At 45.1% G+C, this 15,827-nt stretch overlaps 1 protein-coding gene across 1 annotated transcript in view; it reads left to right on the top strand.

Annotated features, from left to right (window-relative positions):
- Nucleotides 1–15,827, top strand: part of LOC124008020 (zinc finger protein 804A-like) — a 95,359-nt gene that overhangs the window by 19,123 nt on the left and 60,409 nt on the right. The gene's annotated exons all lie outside the window — the stretch shown is intronic.

The raw sequence follows: 15,827 nt of genomic DNA, 5'->3' as shown, positions 1-15,827 counted from the left end.
GTAAGGGCCAGACCTTCATTAAAATTCTCCCATAGTAAAGCATAGATTTTTCTTCTATCTCCAGGCAGATCCCACAGAATGTACTGTATCTGTGGCTGGACTCACTTCATCTCAACTTGAAACAGCTGAATAGCTAATAGCAGTGGAAGGAACCATGGGAAATGTGTATGGTCAGCTTGGCTGTGCTTTTGCTGGCTGGCTGTGTGAATTCAAGATTTCAATCTAGCTGAACGATACGTTAGATTAAAGAAGGGTTCTCTGGTTTTGTGTGTGTGTGTGTGTGTGTACTACAGTATTTTAGATTTCATCATCAATGACACCTCAGTTGGCCATTCTTCACCACTTGCTTATTTTACATTCTTACATGACCTTTACCCTCCTAATGTAGTTCCTTGACATAGCTGTTCGATATAAGCTAAACTAACATACATTTTTGCCAAGCGGGTGAATGTTCTGAATATTTTTTGTACAGCTAGGGGAAATGTATGGGAATCATATGTGATAAACTATGCTCTCTACCTCCTGCCATAAGCTTGATGGCTTATTATACTGTAACTCTCTGCCTGCTTAATGGTCTGTCTGGTGCTCCCAGCGCTGAGTCACTGCTGTAATGAGGGGTAGTGCTGTTCAGACAACCTCCCCCCAGCTCTGCCATCTAAAGTGATCAGACTGCAAGGGAAAAGGGAGGATGGAAAAGTTGGACAAGGAAAAGGGAGGATGGAGCATTTGGTCAGAACTTCTTGCGACACTAACCTTTTGTGACTGACACCAACTCCTTGTGATGCTGAGGCTGTCCTAATAAGGACACTGTACAGGGGGAAAGGATGGAGAGATTGGACAGGGGAGAAGGGAGGGTGGAGAAAATAGTGTAGAACGGTTGGACAGGGGAGGATGGAGAGATTGGACAGGTGTTTGGGAAAATGGAGATAGGGAAGACTATCTGAGTGAGGTATCAATATATGGGACAGAGGGATCAATGAGTCTGTATCTTGATCAATGAGTCTGGACCTAAACTATAAAGAGAAGGGTTTGACTCCACACAATGCAGTAGACTGTCATGCATCCAGCACCCAAACACAAGCAGGTCCTAAAACAAGTCCTCAGATATGACTTCATCAGATCTTACCATCAGGGTTGGGGTCTAGTCCTTTTCAAGTCAGTCAAAACTGAAATTCTCCTATATACCTCAATGCTTCTCTGAGAAGAAATTGGAATTGAAATTTAAATGTACTTGCTTAAAATGGAATTGACCGCAAACAAGATGGTTACAGAGATGATGATACCGTCCAACGTGTAATCCCATCTAATCTTATCCAACTCAATCTCTCTCTCGCTCATCCTTAATGAACAGGAAGCCATAGGTTTATGTTACTACCGATCATCTCCTCCATTCTCCACCTTACTCATTACGGCTGAAGGAGCCAGATCACTATGTATCATGATGCTTCAACTATCTTCAGAGGTCATTGATGTTTTGCGAGACAAAGGCCTAATAAAGCAGGTGCTTGTCAGTTCGGGTTTATTAAGGCCGAGGGCTGTGGGGGGAGGCATGTGGGCTGGCTGAGTTCAGGTCAGTGACTTGGCACCAAGGCCATGAGCACCCCAGCCCTCCTGTCAGCCTCTGGTCAGTCATGATACATTTACCCTGGAGAGGAATAGAGAGGGAGGTAGAGAGGGAGAGATGCAAGATTAAAATCAACTTGCCCGCTGTATATTACTGCTGTTCATCACAGCATTATTAAGTCAGAAAACACCAAAACACATCGAAACATACAATATCCCATCTTAGCTTTAGAAAAGCTTACCCAACTTTGATACGCAGTGGATGGATGATTAGATTTTTGGGTCAGCCTCAACCAGGTATGAGTTGTATTTGGGCAATCTAACACCAATACGTGCGTGTGCATGTGTGCATACCTGCCAGCCTGTCGCGTGTGTGTGTGTGTGTGTGTGTGTGTGTGTGTGTGTGTGTGTGTGTGTGTGTGTGTGTGTGTGTGTGTGTGTGTGTGTGTGTGTGTGTGCGTGCGTGCGTGCGTGCGTGCGTGCGTGCGTGCGTGTGTCTCTGTATGTGTACACACATGTGCATGTGTGTATGTGCGCACATGCTTTAGTGTGTGGGAAAGCCTTAGGGATTCAGTGCAGCACCTGGCTCTCTTCCAGGCCAGGCTCTGATGTCCTAATGGATAATTGCTGAGTGGTTTATTGCAGAGACAGCACTCGCCCCATCCATCTTGTAGGAATGGAACAAGAAACATCAGCAAGCCTATAAACTGGTATCAGGCTTAAGTTCGCAGATGAAAAGACATTTGATCATTTAGAGGAGATTTTCACAGATTTTGTGCTATTTCCTACGCCAGGCTTTGGGTACACACTTGGTAGAAAATATCAACGTTTTCTCTCTTCAGATAAGACCGACAATACCAAGTAAACAATAAAGTGCTATCAACAAGATTTCTTGGCCGAGATAAAAACCTGTTACGTCTCATAAACTCTCACAGCCCCTATATTTTTCATTGGCAATTACAATGCCTTGAACAAGATTCCTCTCAGAGGGTAGGCACGTCTGGTTATCAAGAGGGTGAGCACAATGTCTGGTGATCTTTTGTCTAGAATATATGAAACGTGTCAGCTTACAGATGGAGAAAAATATATATTTTTAATGAATGTGCACAGACAATGTCCCCTGCTTTGTTTTGATGATGCAGTAGGACTCTGAAACAGACGTGCAGAGCAGTAGAGTGCGTTGTGCACAGTGCTTCAGATGCTCTGCTGATAGAGGCAGTACCAATTATAGCCCAACCACCTCACATCTCTTATCCTTCTCTGATGTCAAGCTCCTTTCTGTCTCGCAATCAGCGGCTGATCCAGTCCCCCATGCTCCCCCCTCAAACACACACACACACACACACACACACACACACACACACACACACACACACACACACACACACACACACACACACACACACACACACACACACACACACACACACACACACACACACACACACACACACACACACACACACACACACACACAGTGTTATGCAGGTGAATGAGGACCCAAAAGCGACTTAACAGAAACAGAGTTTATTCCAGTCTTTAACAAAACGATAATCCTGGATACTATCACAGATGAAGTCCAAACAGGAAAACTGAAACCCTCTAGTCAGTAGAGGGGAACAACAGGGGATGCGACCACAGACTGCAGGTCGCTTCGGGAAGGCGCAGGCCGTAGCTGATATAGACACCTGCTCACACGCAGCATCTGAAGAAGGCAAAAACACGACGGAACAAGAACACAGCACAGCAAACATCAAACAAGGATCCGACAAGGACAGACGCAGAAACAGAGGGAGAAATAGGGACTCTAATCAGAGGGCAAAATAGGGGACAGGTGTGAAAGAGTAAATGAGGTAGTTAGGAGAATGAGGAACAGCTGGGAGCAGGAACGGAACGATAGAGAGAGAGAGAGAGAGGGAGGGGGAGAGAGAGGGATAGAAAAAGGGAAAGAACCTAATAAGACCAGCAGGGGGAAACGAATAGAAGAGGAAGCACAGGGACAAGACATGACAATATATGACAAAACATGACAGTACCCCCCCACTCACCGAGCGCCTCCTGGCGCACTCGAGGAGGAACCCTGGCGGCAACGGAGGAAATCATTGATCAACGAACGGTCCAGCACGTCCCGAGAAGAAACCCAACTCCTCTCCTCAGGACCGTAACGGGAGACGATGAAGAGAGAATCTAGGGCAATAACTCTTATAAAAATGAGACACGGGTAGAGAACTATAAGCGTTAGAGCAATCAGGACCAAACAGGCCAGGAGAGTAACAACTAGGGACAGACTGAGACACAGCAAGGCTAAGACCAGGAACAGGAGAGAGGCGGTGGCTGTGGACAGACTGAGACACAGCAAGAGCAGGAGAGATGCGGTGGCTGGGGACAGACTGAGACCCAGCAAGGCCAGGAGCAGAAGCAGGAAGAAAGTTACCGGACTTAGTCTGCGCGCAGTCCGAACAAGCAGCCACGAAACGGCGCGTGTCACGCTCCTGAGTAGGCCACCAAAAACGCTGGCGAATAGAAGCAAGCGTACCCCGAACGCCGGGGTGGCCAGCTAACTGGGCAGAGTGAGCCCACTGAAGAACGGCCAGACGAGTAGAAACGGGAACGAAAAGAAGGTTACTAGGACAAGCGCGCAGCGACGGAGTGTGAGTGAGTGCTTGCTTAACCTGTCTCTCAATTCCCCAGACATTCAACCCGACAACACGCCCCTCAGGGAGAATCCCCTCGGGGTCGGTAGACGCTACAGAAGAACTGAAGAGACGGGGTAAAGCATCAGGCTTGGTGTTCTTAGTACCCGGGCGATAAGAAATCACGAACTCGAAACGAGCGAAAAACAACGCCCAACGAGCTTGACGCGCATTGAGTCGTTTGGCAGAACGGATGTACTCAAGGTTCTTTTGGTCAGTCCAAACGACAAAAGGAACGGTCGCCCCCTCCAACCACTGTCGCCATTCGCCTAGGGCTAAACGGATGGCGAGCAGTTCGCGGTTAGCCACATCATAGTTACGTTCCGACAGCGACAGGCGATGAGAAAAATACGCGCAAGGGTGGACCCCCTCGTCAGTATGGGAGCGCTGGGACAGAATGGCTCCCATGCCCACCCCCGACGCGTCTACCTCGACAATAAACTGTTTAGTGACGTCAGGTGCAACAAGGATAGGAGCGGATGCAAACCGCTTCTTGAGGAGATCAGTACAACAATCATATGACCGGTGAGGAGGAATGAAGGTGGCTCTAGACCGACTGAAGACCGTGCGCAGATCATGATATTCCTCCGGCCCTCCTGTCAAATCACCAGGTTCCTCCTGTGAAGAGGGAGCAGAAGAAACAGGAGGAATAGCAGACATTAAACATTTCACATGACAAGAAACGTTCCAGGAAAGGATAGAATTACTAGACCAATCAAAAGAAGGATTATGACACACTAGCCAGGGATGACCCAAAACAACAGGTGTAAAAGGTGAACGAAAAATCAAAAAGGAAATGGTCTCACTATGGTTACCAGATACTGTGAGGGTTAAAGGTAGTGTTTCACATAATATACTGGGGAGAGGACTACCATCCAAGGCGAACATGGCCGTGGGCTCCCCTAACTGTCTGAGAGGAATGTCATGTTCCCGAGCCCAGGCTTCGTCCATAAAACAGCCCTCCGCCCCAGAGTCTATTAATGCACTGCAGGAAGCTGCCGAACCGGTCCAGCGTAGATGGACCGGCAAGGTAGTACAGGAACTTGACGGAGAGGACAGAGTAGTAGCGCTTATCAGTAGCCCTCTGCTTACTGATGAGCTCTGGCCTTTAACTGGACATGAAATGACAAAATGACCAGCGGAACCGCAATAGAGACAGAGGCGGTTGGTGATTCTCCGTTCCCTCTCCTTAGTCGAGATGCGAATACCCCCCAGCTGCATGGGCTCAACACCTGAGTCAGTGGGGAAAGATGGTAGTGTCGGGGAGAGGGGGGACACAGTTAACGCGAACTCTCTTCCATGAGCTCGGTGACGAAGATCTACCCGTCGTTCTATGCGAATAGCGAGTTCAATCAAAGAATCCACGCTGGATGGAACCTCCCGGGAGAGAATCTCATCCTTAACCTTAGCGTGGAGTCCCTCCAGAAAACGAGCGAGCAATGCCTGCTCGTTCCAGTTACTGGAGGCAGCAAGAGTGCGAAACTCTATAGAGTAATCCGTTATGGATCGATTACCTTGACATAGGGAAGACAGGGACCAGGAAGCTTCTTTCCCAAAAACAGAACGATCAAAAACCCGTATCATCTCCTCCTTAAAGTTCTGATACTGGTTAGTACACTCAGCCCTTGCCTCCCAGATAGCCGTGCCCCACTCCCGAGCCCGTCCAGTGAGGAGAGATATGACGTAGGCGATACGAGCAATACCCCTGGAGTACGTGTGGGGCTGGAGAGAGAACACTATATCACACTGGGTAAGGAACGAGCGACATTCAGTGGGCTCCCCAGAGTAGCACGGTGGGTTATTAATTCTGGGCTCCGGAGACCCGGAAGCCCAGGAGGTAACCGGTGGATCGAGGCGGAGATTGTGAATCTCCTCCGAGAGGCCGGAGACTTGGGCGTCCAGGGTCTCAACGGCATGTCGAGCAGCAGACAATTCCTGTTCGTGTCTGCCTAGCATCGCTCCCTGGAACTCGACAGCAGAGTAGAGAGAATCCGTAGTCGCTGGGTCCATTCTTGGTCGGATCCTTCTGTTATGCAGGTGAATAAGGACCCAAAAGCGACTTAACAGAAACAGAGTTTATTCCAGTCTTTAACAAAACGATAATCCTGGATACTATCACTGTTATGCAGGTGAATGAGGACCCAAAAGCGACTTAACGAAAACAGAGTCTTTATTCCAGTCTTAGACAAAAGCGATAATCCTGGATATTATCTAGGTGAAAGCAAAAACAGGAAAACTGAAATCAACTCGTCAGTAGAGAGGAATGACTGGAGACGCGACCACAGACTGCAGGTCGCTTCGGGAAGGCACCGGCCGTAGCTGACATTGACACCTGCTCACACGCAGCATCTGAAGAAGGTAAAACACGACAGGGCGGAACAAGGACACAGAACAGCAAACATCAAACAAGGATCCGACAAGGACAGACGCAGAAACAGAGGGAGAAATAGGGACTCTAATCAGAGGGCAAAATAGGGGACAGGTGTGAAAAGAGTAAATGAGGTAGTTAGGAGAATGAGGAACAGCTGGGAGCAGGAACGGAACGATAGAGAGAGAGCGCGAGAGAGGGAGAGAGGGAGGGGGAGAGAGAGGGATAGAAAGAGGGAAAGAACCTAATAAGACCAGCAGGGGGAAATGAATAGAAGAGGAAGCACAGGGACAAGACATGACAATATATGACAAAACATGACACACAGAGCCCCGGAACTGTGAGTGCAGAGGTGTACACCCAGATGAGTTTCACCCTCTGGAGCTAATTATTGCAGAGAGTGCCTGTACCTGACAGCCCCATACTGGATTGATCACACTACATATTGCAGCTGATTTGTGCATGGTATTTACAGTGCTATTCATTTCCTAGAGCTGAATGTATGGATTGAGACACTTTTCAGCACACAACAGTGTATTTCAAACCATGGCCGTAGGGTTGTCAAACAAAACATACAGAGGGGCAAAAAAGTATTTAGCCACAAAAATAAGTATTTGGTCACCTACAAACATGCAAGATTTCTGGCTATTACAAACCTGGAACTTCTTATTTAAGAGGCTCCTCTGTCCTCCACTTGTTACCTGTATTAATGGCACCTGTTTGAACTTGTTATCAGTATAAAAGACACCTGTCCACAACCTTAAACAGTCACACTCCAAACTCCACTATGGCCAGGACCAAAGAGCTGTCAAAGGACACCAGAAACAAAATTGTAGACCTGCACCAGGCTGGTAAGACTGAATCTGCAATAGGTAAGCAGCTTGGTTTGAAGAAATCAACTGTGGGAGCAATTATTAGGAAATGGAAGACATACAAGACCACTGATAATCTCCGTCGATCTGGGGCTCCACGCAAGATCTCACCCCGTGGGGTCAAAATGATCACAAGAACGGTGAGCAAAAATCCCAGAACCACACGGGGGGACCTAGTGAACGACCTGCAGAGAGCTGGGACCAAAGTAACAAAGCCTACCATCAGTAACACACTAAAATCTTGCAGTGCCAGATGTGTCCCCCTGCTTAAGCCAGTACATGTCCAGGCCGTCTGAAGTTTGCTAGAGAGCATTTGGATGATCCAGAAGAAGATTGGGAGAATGTCATACGGTCAGATGAAACCAAAATAGAACTTTTTGGTAAAAACTCAACTCGTCGTGTTTGGAGGACAAAGAATGCTGAGTTGCATCCAAAGAACACCATACCTACTGTGAAGCATGGGGGTGGAAACATCATACGTTGGGGCTGTTTTTCTGCAAAGGGACCAGGACGACTGATCCGTGTAAAGGAAAGAATAAATGGGGCCATGTATCGTGAGATTTTGAGTGAAAACCTCCTTCCATCAGCAAGAGCATTGAAGATTAAACGTTGCTGGGTCTTTCAGCATGACAATAATCCCAAACACACCGCCCGGGCAATGAACGAGTGGCTTCTGAAGAAGCATTTCAAGGTCCTGGAGTGGCCTAGCCAGTCTCCAGATCTCAACCCCATAGAAAATATTTGGAGGGAGTTGAAAGTCCGTGTTGCCCAGCAACAGCCCCAAAACATCACTGCTCTAGAGGAGATCTGCATGGAGAAATGGGCCAAAATACCAGCAACAGTGTATGAAAACCTTGTGAAGACTTACAGAAAACGTTTGACCTCTGTCATTGCCAAAAAAGGGTATATAACAAAGTATTGAGATAAACTTTTGTTATTGACCAAATACTTATTTTCTACCATAATTTGCAAAAAAATTCATTAAAAATCCTTCAATGTGATTTTCTTGATATTTTTTCTAATTTTGTCTGTCATAGTTGAAGTGTACCTATGATGAAAATTACAGGCCTCTCTCATCTTTTTAAGTGGGAGAACTTGCACAATTGGTGACTGACTAAATACTTTTTTGCCCCACTGTAAACACACCATTGCTGGTTGAATCAGCAGATGTTCAATCAGTGCTATATACCTAAGGAACAAAAGTATTAATAAAAGCACTATAAACAGTCTCTTATTGTGAAAAAATACGATCTGAAATAATACGTTTCAAGTAAAGAGTACATTCTTGACCCAGCTGGAATGAGCGTATTCCTTCATATCCATTTGCTGAATTGCTTGGGGTATTGTTCATGCTGTCAAACCTTCATACGCTCAGCTCTCCCAAGATGCAATTGTGTGGGCTTGAAATTGTTAATGTACACAGAGCACTCCCTTTCTCACTGTCAGAAGGGTGGATATCAGGAAAGTGGAAATAGCTTTTCCAGTGACCAGCTTGGCACCCAAAGTCTATCAATTCAGCAATATCACTTTGTACTTGCTGGAATGTTTCTAAATAATGTGTCTTATGTTCTTCCATCTTGGGAGAGAGAGGAAAAGCAATCCAGAAATCCTCCTGCAGTTGATCGTTTTTTTTTTGGCGCGACATTGTTCTCTCCCCCTCTTTCCTGGGATAGAGGGAGCTGTTATGGACCGCTTAAGCAGAACTAAGAGTGGTGCCATATGGGGACTGTGTTTAATAACAGCATGTTTCAGGGTCTTTCTCTGCATTCACTTGCTCAAATGACAAATGAGTGTATGAGGGAAAGAGAAGGCCACTGTGGGTATTAATTTATTTTGTGATGCCAATTAATTTTGCCACAACTGGCCATAGATTGGATATTGTCTCAGGGTGTTGGGTTTCCTTTAAGAGTCACTGTTTGTCATTTGGTCTTCACGTCCCTTTTAAGTGCTTTTACAGATGGTTTTATGCCAGCCATTTCTTTAGGCCCCCACCAGCCAGACACCTAGTTAATGCAGCCTTGTTAGTTGTACTTATACATAGGTACTGTACATAGCATTAAGATTAAGATTGTTAGAACCATCATGCCATTTTTAAATGGAGTTGTTTCCAAAGTGCTAGTGTTCCAAACCATTCGCAAGGCTGCCAATCACAAAGACATTTGATACCTTGATTTTGTTTTGTATCAATCATTGCAGAGAAGCACATTAAGAAGTGAAGCAATTTCAAAGAAACCTTAATAGCAGACTTGACCTTTTTATACAAATGCCTAGTTTTTTTTTTACTGTGGTGAATATCTACATGTACATCAGTAACAGTAGTAGTTTCAAGATGCATTTCAGTTGCCTAAATAACACAAGCACCTTAAGGATGTTCAAATCTGCAACTTTTGTATAAACTGTTTGCTAGTGTGGTATCGAACACATGTTCTCCCTTTGGCATGGGTTGTGTTCATGGTACAGTATGTTAAGCAATAAAGCATGAGAACCCGTGGATCTTTGTGAATAACCCATTACAAAAAGGGCTGTTTTTATGTACGAGAAGTGGAGTGTTGGGAAACAGCCCTTATTAACAGTGCCTTTTGATTTTATAAAACACTTACCAACATATATATTTTTTTAAAGAAGAACATGTTTTCATTAAAAACAGTTTAATGAGTAATCCTAGTCATTTGTTCTATATCTGAGGTTGCAAGCCAAAAGCACTGGTTATTCATTCTATTGGCAAGGCATTTGTATTTATTAAGGATTCCCATTAGCTGCTGCCAAGGCAATAGCAACTCTTCCTGGGTTCCAGCAACATTGAGGCAGTTATATACAATGAAACATATTACATGACATTACATTTCATAACAATTTTCACAACACATTAAGTGTGTGCGCTCAGGCCACTACTCTACTACCACACATATTCCAATGTGCATGTGTGTGTAGAGTGCATGTGCCTGTGTGTGTCTCTTCACAGTCCCCGCTCTTCCACGAATAAAAAAAAATCTGATTCTACTGCTTGCATCAGTTACCTGATGTGGAATATAGTTCCATTTGGCCATGTGCACCTCCCATAGTCTTTTCTTTACTTGCGGATTGTGAGGAGACCTCTGGTGGTATGTCTTGCGGGGCATGAGTGGGTGTCCGAGCTGTGTGTTATGAGCTTATTTTACATTTATTTAACTAGGCAAGTCAGTTAAGAACAAATTCTTATTTTCAATGACGGCCTAGGAACAGTGGGTGAACTGCCTGTTCAGGGGCAGAACAACAGATTTGTACTTTGTCAGCACGGGGATTTGAACTTCCAACCTTCCGGTTACTAGTCCGACGCTCTAACTAGGCTACCCTGCCGCCCCACTTCATACAAAGACAAGTAGTGAATGAAGGCAATCATGAGAGAGTGACATGCATGTTATTAATGTTAGCTATCCGTGCACATTTAAAGGCCAGCCGTGCTGCTCTGTTCTGAGCCAATTGCAAAGTTCCTAAGTCCCTCTTTGTGGCACCTGACCAAACGACTGGAAAGTAGTCTAGGTGCGACAAAACTAGAGCCTGTAGGACCGGCCTTGTTGATAGTGTTGTTAGAAGGCAGAGCAGGACTTTTTTAATAGACAGTCTTCTCCCTATTTTAGCTACTGTTCTATCAACATGTTTGACCATGACAGTTTATAATCCATAGTTATTTCAAGCAGTTTAGTCAGCTCAACCTGCTGAATTTCCACATCATTCATTACAAGATTCAGTTGAGGTGTAGGGTTTAGTGAATGATTTGTCCCAAATACAATGCTTTAAGTTGTTGAAATATTTAGAACTAACTTACTTCTTGCTACCCATTCTGAAACTGACTGCAACTCTTTGTTAAGTGTTGCAGTGATTTCACTTGCTGTAGTAGCTGACGTGCTGAGTCATCTCTCAGCCAATCATCAGTCATTTGTGTAAGTGCCGTACATGTAAGTGCCCTATAAGTGTGCTGAAAGTCTGTTTACTGTCAAATTGCATTGTATCTGGTCAAACACAATTATTTCCGAAAGTTTACTAAGGGTTGGTTGTACGCTGGGAGTCGGGAAGCAAGTTCAGGGAGTGTATTTAAAAACTAAATGAACATAGAACAAAACAAGAAACACGGGTAGCGTACAGACATGAACACTGGAACAGAAACAATAAACAATAACGCCTGGGGAAGGAACCAAAGGGAGTTACAGATATAGGGAAGGTAATCAAGAAGGTGATGAAGTCCAGGTGAGTCTGAGGAGGTGCTGGTGCACATAACGATGATGACAGGTGTGCGTAATAAAGAGCAGCCTGGTACCCCCTTCCTGATGCACGTCTCTAGCTGCAGGATGCCGACCAAAGGAATCAGGAGCGGACCGGTCGCCTCTGCTGAGACGTGGGAGCCTGACGAACCGGCTGAGGCGCGGGAACCTGACGAGCCGGCTGAGGCATGGAACTGTTAACAGGCGTTACCCATGGATAATCGTGAATAACTAACGGATATCAACCAATCAGCGTCCAGGATCAGACTTGACCATTAAAACATTCCTTGAGCACTACAGTATATTGTATTAATCAAGCGCTATTTGCATGTGAAAATGGAAAGCATTAGCATAATTGTTTACATTTAGTTGATTGGTCATGATGGTACCCTATGCAGATCTTGCAAACCATGAGACTAATCCTAACTTTAAATAGCATTTAAGAGATTTGCATGCCACTTTATGCTGGCCATACATTACATGATTTTAAACGGCGACTTTGCCATGATTTGGGATCCATCGCAAATCCTATCATCGTAGGCTCCGACCAAAACGTTGTTGATCACATTAAGTGAGCGATTGAAAGACGTGCGATTATGGGTAATAATGTAAGTGTTCCAACGATTAAAATATTTTTATCGTTGTCTGATGTATGCCTAGCTTTAGTTGTGCATACAGATCGCAAGTGGGGAATGCGTCTTTGGCGAGGTGAATTCTCGCTCCTTGTCTATGCCTAATTACTGTACCTTAATGATGTAAACATATTTTGAGCAGTTTGTATCAGTGGAATTATTCAAGTGTCTTCATAAGCTTTATTTGGCAGTCATCAATAAATAACTAGAATAACAGAGACCACTGTGACTCATTGCAATTATCCATAATGAACCTCCTTTTTGGTTAATGTAAGCACATTTCAGAGCACTTCCCCCAATCTGGGTATAATTAACACTTCTACATTTGGTACCCTTATAGAGTCAGGGATTCTGTAGAATCAATGAATGTTTCATCCTTCATTAGCTGCCGTTATATAAGATTAATTCTCAAGTTCTCCCATGGAGGCAACCTATGCATCCTTTTCATCTTCCAATCCTTATAATGCTGAATGAGAAATAATGAAATGGCTCTTGAAATGTCCTGGTTAAGCCGATCACAATGCCTGGAATATTTATTTTCTATCACTCTGAAAGATGTTGTTGTTGATGATGGTGGATTTCACTGTGTCAATTTTAATTATGAATGACATGCACAGTGCATAATACAGTATGTTTTCCAGTGAAATATATATTTATTATAGTGTCTGACACTACCATAGCATGATTTGAAGAAAAAAGACAGGATGCTTCCAAGCACTTAAAAACTGTAAAAACAGTAGCCTACCTAAATATGAAGTACAAACATACACATGGTAATCAGGAAGTATTAATAAAATATGTGCCAGACAGCAGTGTAAACATAAACACAGCCAGAGGGAGAGATGGAGGGTCAGATAAGATATCAGGTGCTTAGAACTAGCACAATCATTTTGTGCACAAGGTTTTATGATTTACATCACAGGTTTTTAGTCTTTTAGGAGTCACTCTTGTTAGTGCAGACAGGGCATGAACAACATTTTAAATCATCCAAAATATAAGAGGCTTTATTAGCTGCTTAGGTTCGTAAGTGTGTGAATTGCACATATATACTCAGTTAAAGCGCTTCTTACAGGTGCTTAGAAGTATTGCTTGTCATGCGCATACCCTAATAATTTGATTTCCTACTCATCTCATTTACCTTCTATCTATCTATAAAACATCAGAGTTCCTTATCTTTCACAAGATGACTTTATGAAATAGCTTCTGTAATCAGACGCGTAATGCTGCATATCTTACCATCAGCTTGGTGAGCTTCAATCCAATGGGTCAGTGATCCAGATCCTAGAGGAAAATCACAGCCCAGGCCCCTGCTCCCATCCCTGGGGCTGTGTGGCTGGCTACAGGGCCCCATGTGCTGGCAATGGAGCCCAGCTGTCCCTGGTAATGGAGCCCAGCTGTCTCTGGTGGTGTCCTGAGCAGATGTGTCCCCTATGCCTGCCTTCCTCGCTCCACTGCCTTTGGGCTTCAACATTCACACAAAGAGTCCCCACTGCTAATGTCACCTGACAGGGTCCTGATCACGGTACACATTTCTATTTTATTTATTTAACTAGGCAAGTCAGTTAAGAACAAATTCTTATTTACAATTGTGCGCCACCCTATGGGACTCCCAATCACGGCCGGTTATGATTCAGCCTGGAATCGAACCAGGGTCTGTAGTGATGCTTCTAGCACTGAGATGCAGTATCTCAGACCGCTGTGCCACTCGGTCTAAGGCACTGGATGCTTAAAATAAATAAATAAAACCATCAAACAAGCAAAGCGTCAATACAGGAATAAGATTGAATCCTACTATGCTCGTCATATGTCGCAGGGCTTGAAAACTATTACGGACTGCAAAGGGAAACCCAGAAGCGAGCCTACCAGACCAGCTAAATGCCTTTTATGCTCGCTACGAGGCAAGCAACACTAAAGCATGCACAAGAGCACCAGCTGTTCTGGATGACAGTGTGATAATGCTCTCGGTAGCCGATGTGAACAAAACCTTTAAACAGGTCAACATTCACAAAGCCGCTGGGCCAAACGGATTACCAGGACATGTACTCAAAGCATGCGTGGACCAACTGTCAGGTGTCTTCACTGATATTTTCAACCTCTCTCTGACCGAGTCTGTAATACCTACATGTTTCAAGCAGACCACCATAGTTCCTGTGCCCAAGGAAGCAAAGGTAACCTGCCTAAATGATTACCACCCTGTGGCATGAAGTGCTTTGAAAGGCTGGTCATGGCTCACATCAACAGCATCCTCCTGGACACCGTAGACCCACTCCAATTCGCATACCTCCCCAACAGATCCACAGATGATGCAACCTCAATCGCTCTCCACACCTATGTGAGAATGCTGTTCATCGACAGTGTTCAACACCATAGTGCTCATCACTAAGCTAAGGACTCTGGGACTAAACACCTCCCTCTGCAACTGGATCCTGGACTTCCTGATGGGCCGCCCCCAGGTGGTAAGAGTAGGCAACAACACGTCTGTCATGCTGATCCCCCAGGGATGTGTACTTAGTCCCCTCCTGTATTCCCTGTTCACCCACAACTGCTTGGCCAACACCATCATTAAGTTTGAAGAAACCACAGTGGTGGGCCTGATCACCAATAACAAGGAGACAGCCTGAGGGAGGAGGTCAGAGAACTGACAGTGTGGTGTCAGGACAACAACGACTCCCTCAATGTGAGCAAGACAAAGGAGCTGATTGTGGACTACAGGAAAAGGCTGGCCGAACAGGCCCCCATTAAAATCGACGGGTCTGTAGTGGAGCGGGTCGAGAGTTTCAAGTTCCTTGGTGTCCACAACACCAACAAACTATCATGGTCCAAACATACCAAGACAGGCATGAAGAGGGCACGACAAAACCTTTTCCCCTTTCAGGAGACTGAAAAGATTTGGCATGGGCCCCCAGATCCTCAAAAGGTTCTACAGCTGCACCATAGAGAGCATCCTAACTGGTTGCATCACCGCCTGGTATGGCAACTGCTCAGAATCTGACCGTAAGGTGCTACGGAGTGCGTACGGCCCAGTACATCCCTGGGCCAAGCTTCCTGCGATCCAGGACCTACATAATAGCTTGTGTCAGAGGAAAGCCCATAACATTGTCAGAGACTCCAGTCACCCTATAGACTGTTTTCTCTGCTACTGCATGGCAAGTGGTACCAGAGCGCCAAGTCTAGGACCAAAAGGCTCCCCAACAGCTTCTACCCCCAAGCCATTAGACTGCTGAAAGAGTCATTAAAATCGCCACTAAATAATTTACATTGACACCCACCCTCTTGTACACTGCTGCTACTCGCTGTTTGTTTGTTACCTATGCATAGTCACTTCACCCCACCTACATGTACAGATTACCTCAACTAGCCTGTACCCCTGCACACAGACTCGGTACCGGTGCCCGCTGTATATAGCCTCGTTATTGTTATTCTTATTGTGTTACTTTTTATTATTACTTTTTATTTCAGCC

This window comes from Oncorhynchus gorbuscha, linkage group LG21 (genome assembly GCF_021184085.1).
Source record: "Oncorhynchus gorbuscha isolate QuinsamMale2020 ecotype Even-year linkage group LG21, OgorEven_v1.0, whole genome shotgun sequence".
Taxonomy (NCBI): domain Eukaryota; kingdom Metazoa; phylum Chordata; class Actinopteri; order Salmoniformes; family Salmonidae; genus Oncorhynchus; species Oncorhynchus gorbuscha.
Note: the sequence above shows the minus strand (reverse complement) of the source record. Positions and strands in the feature narration are given on the sequence as shown.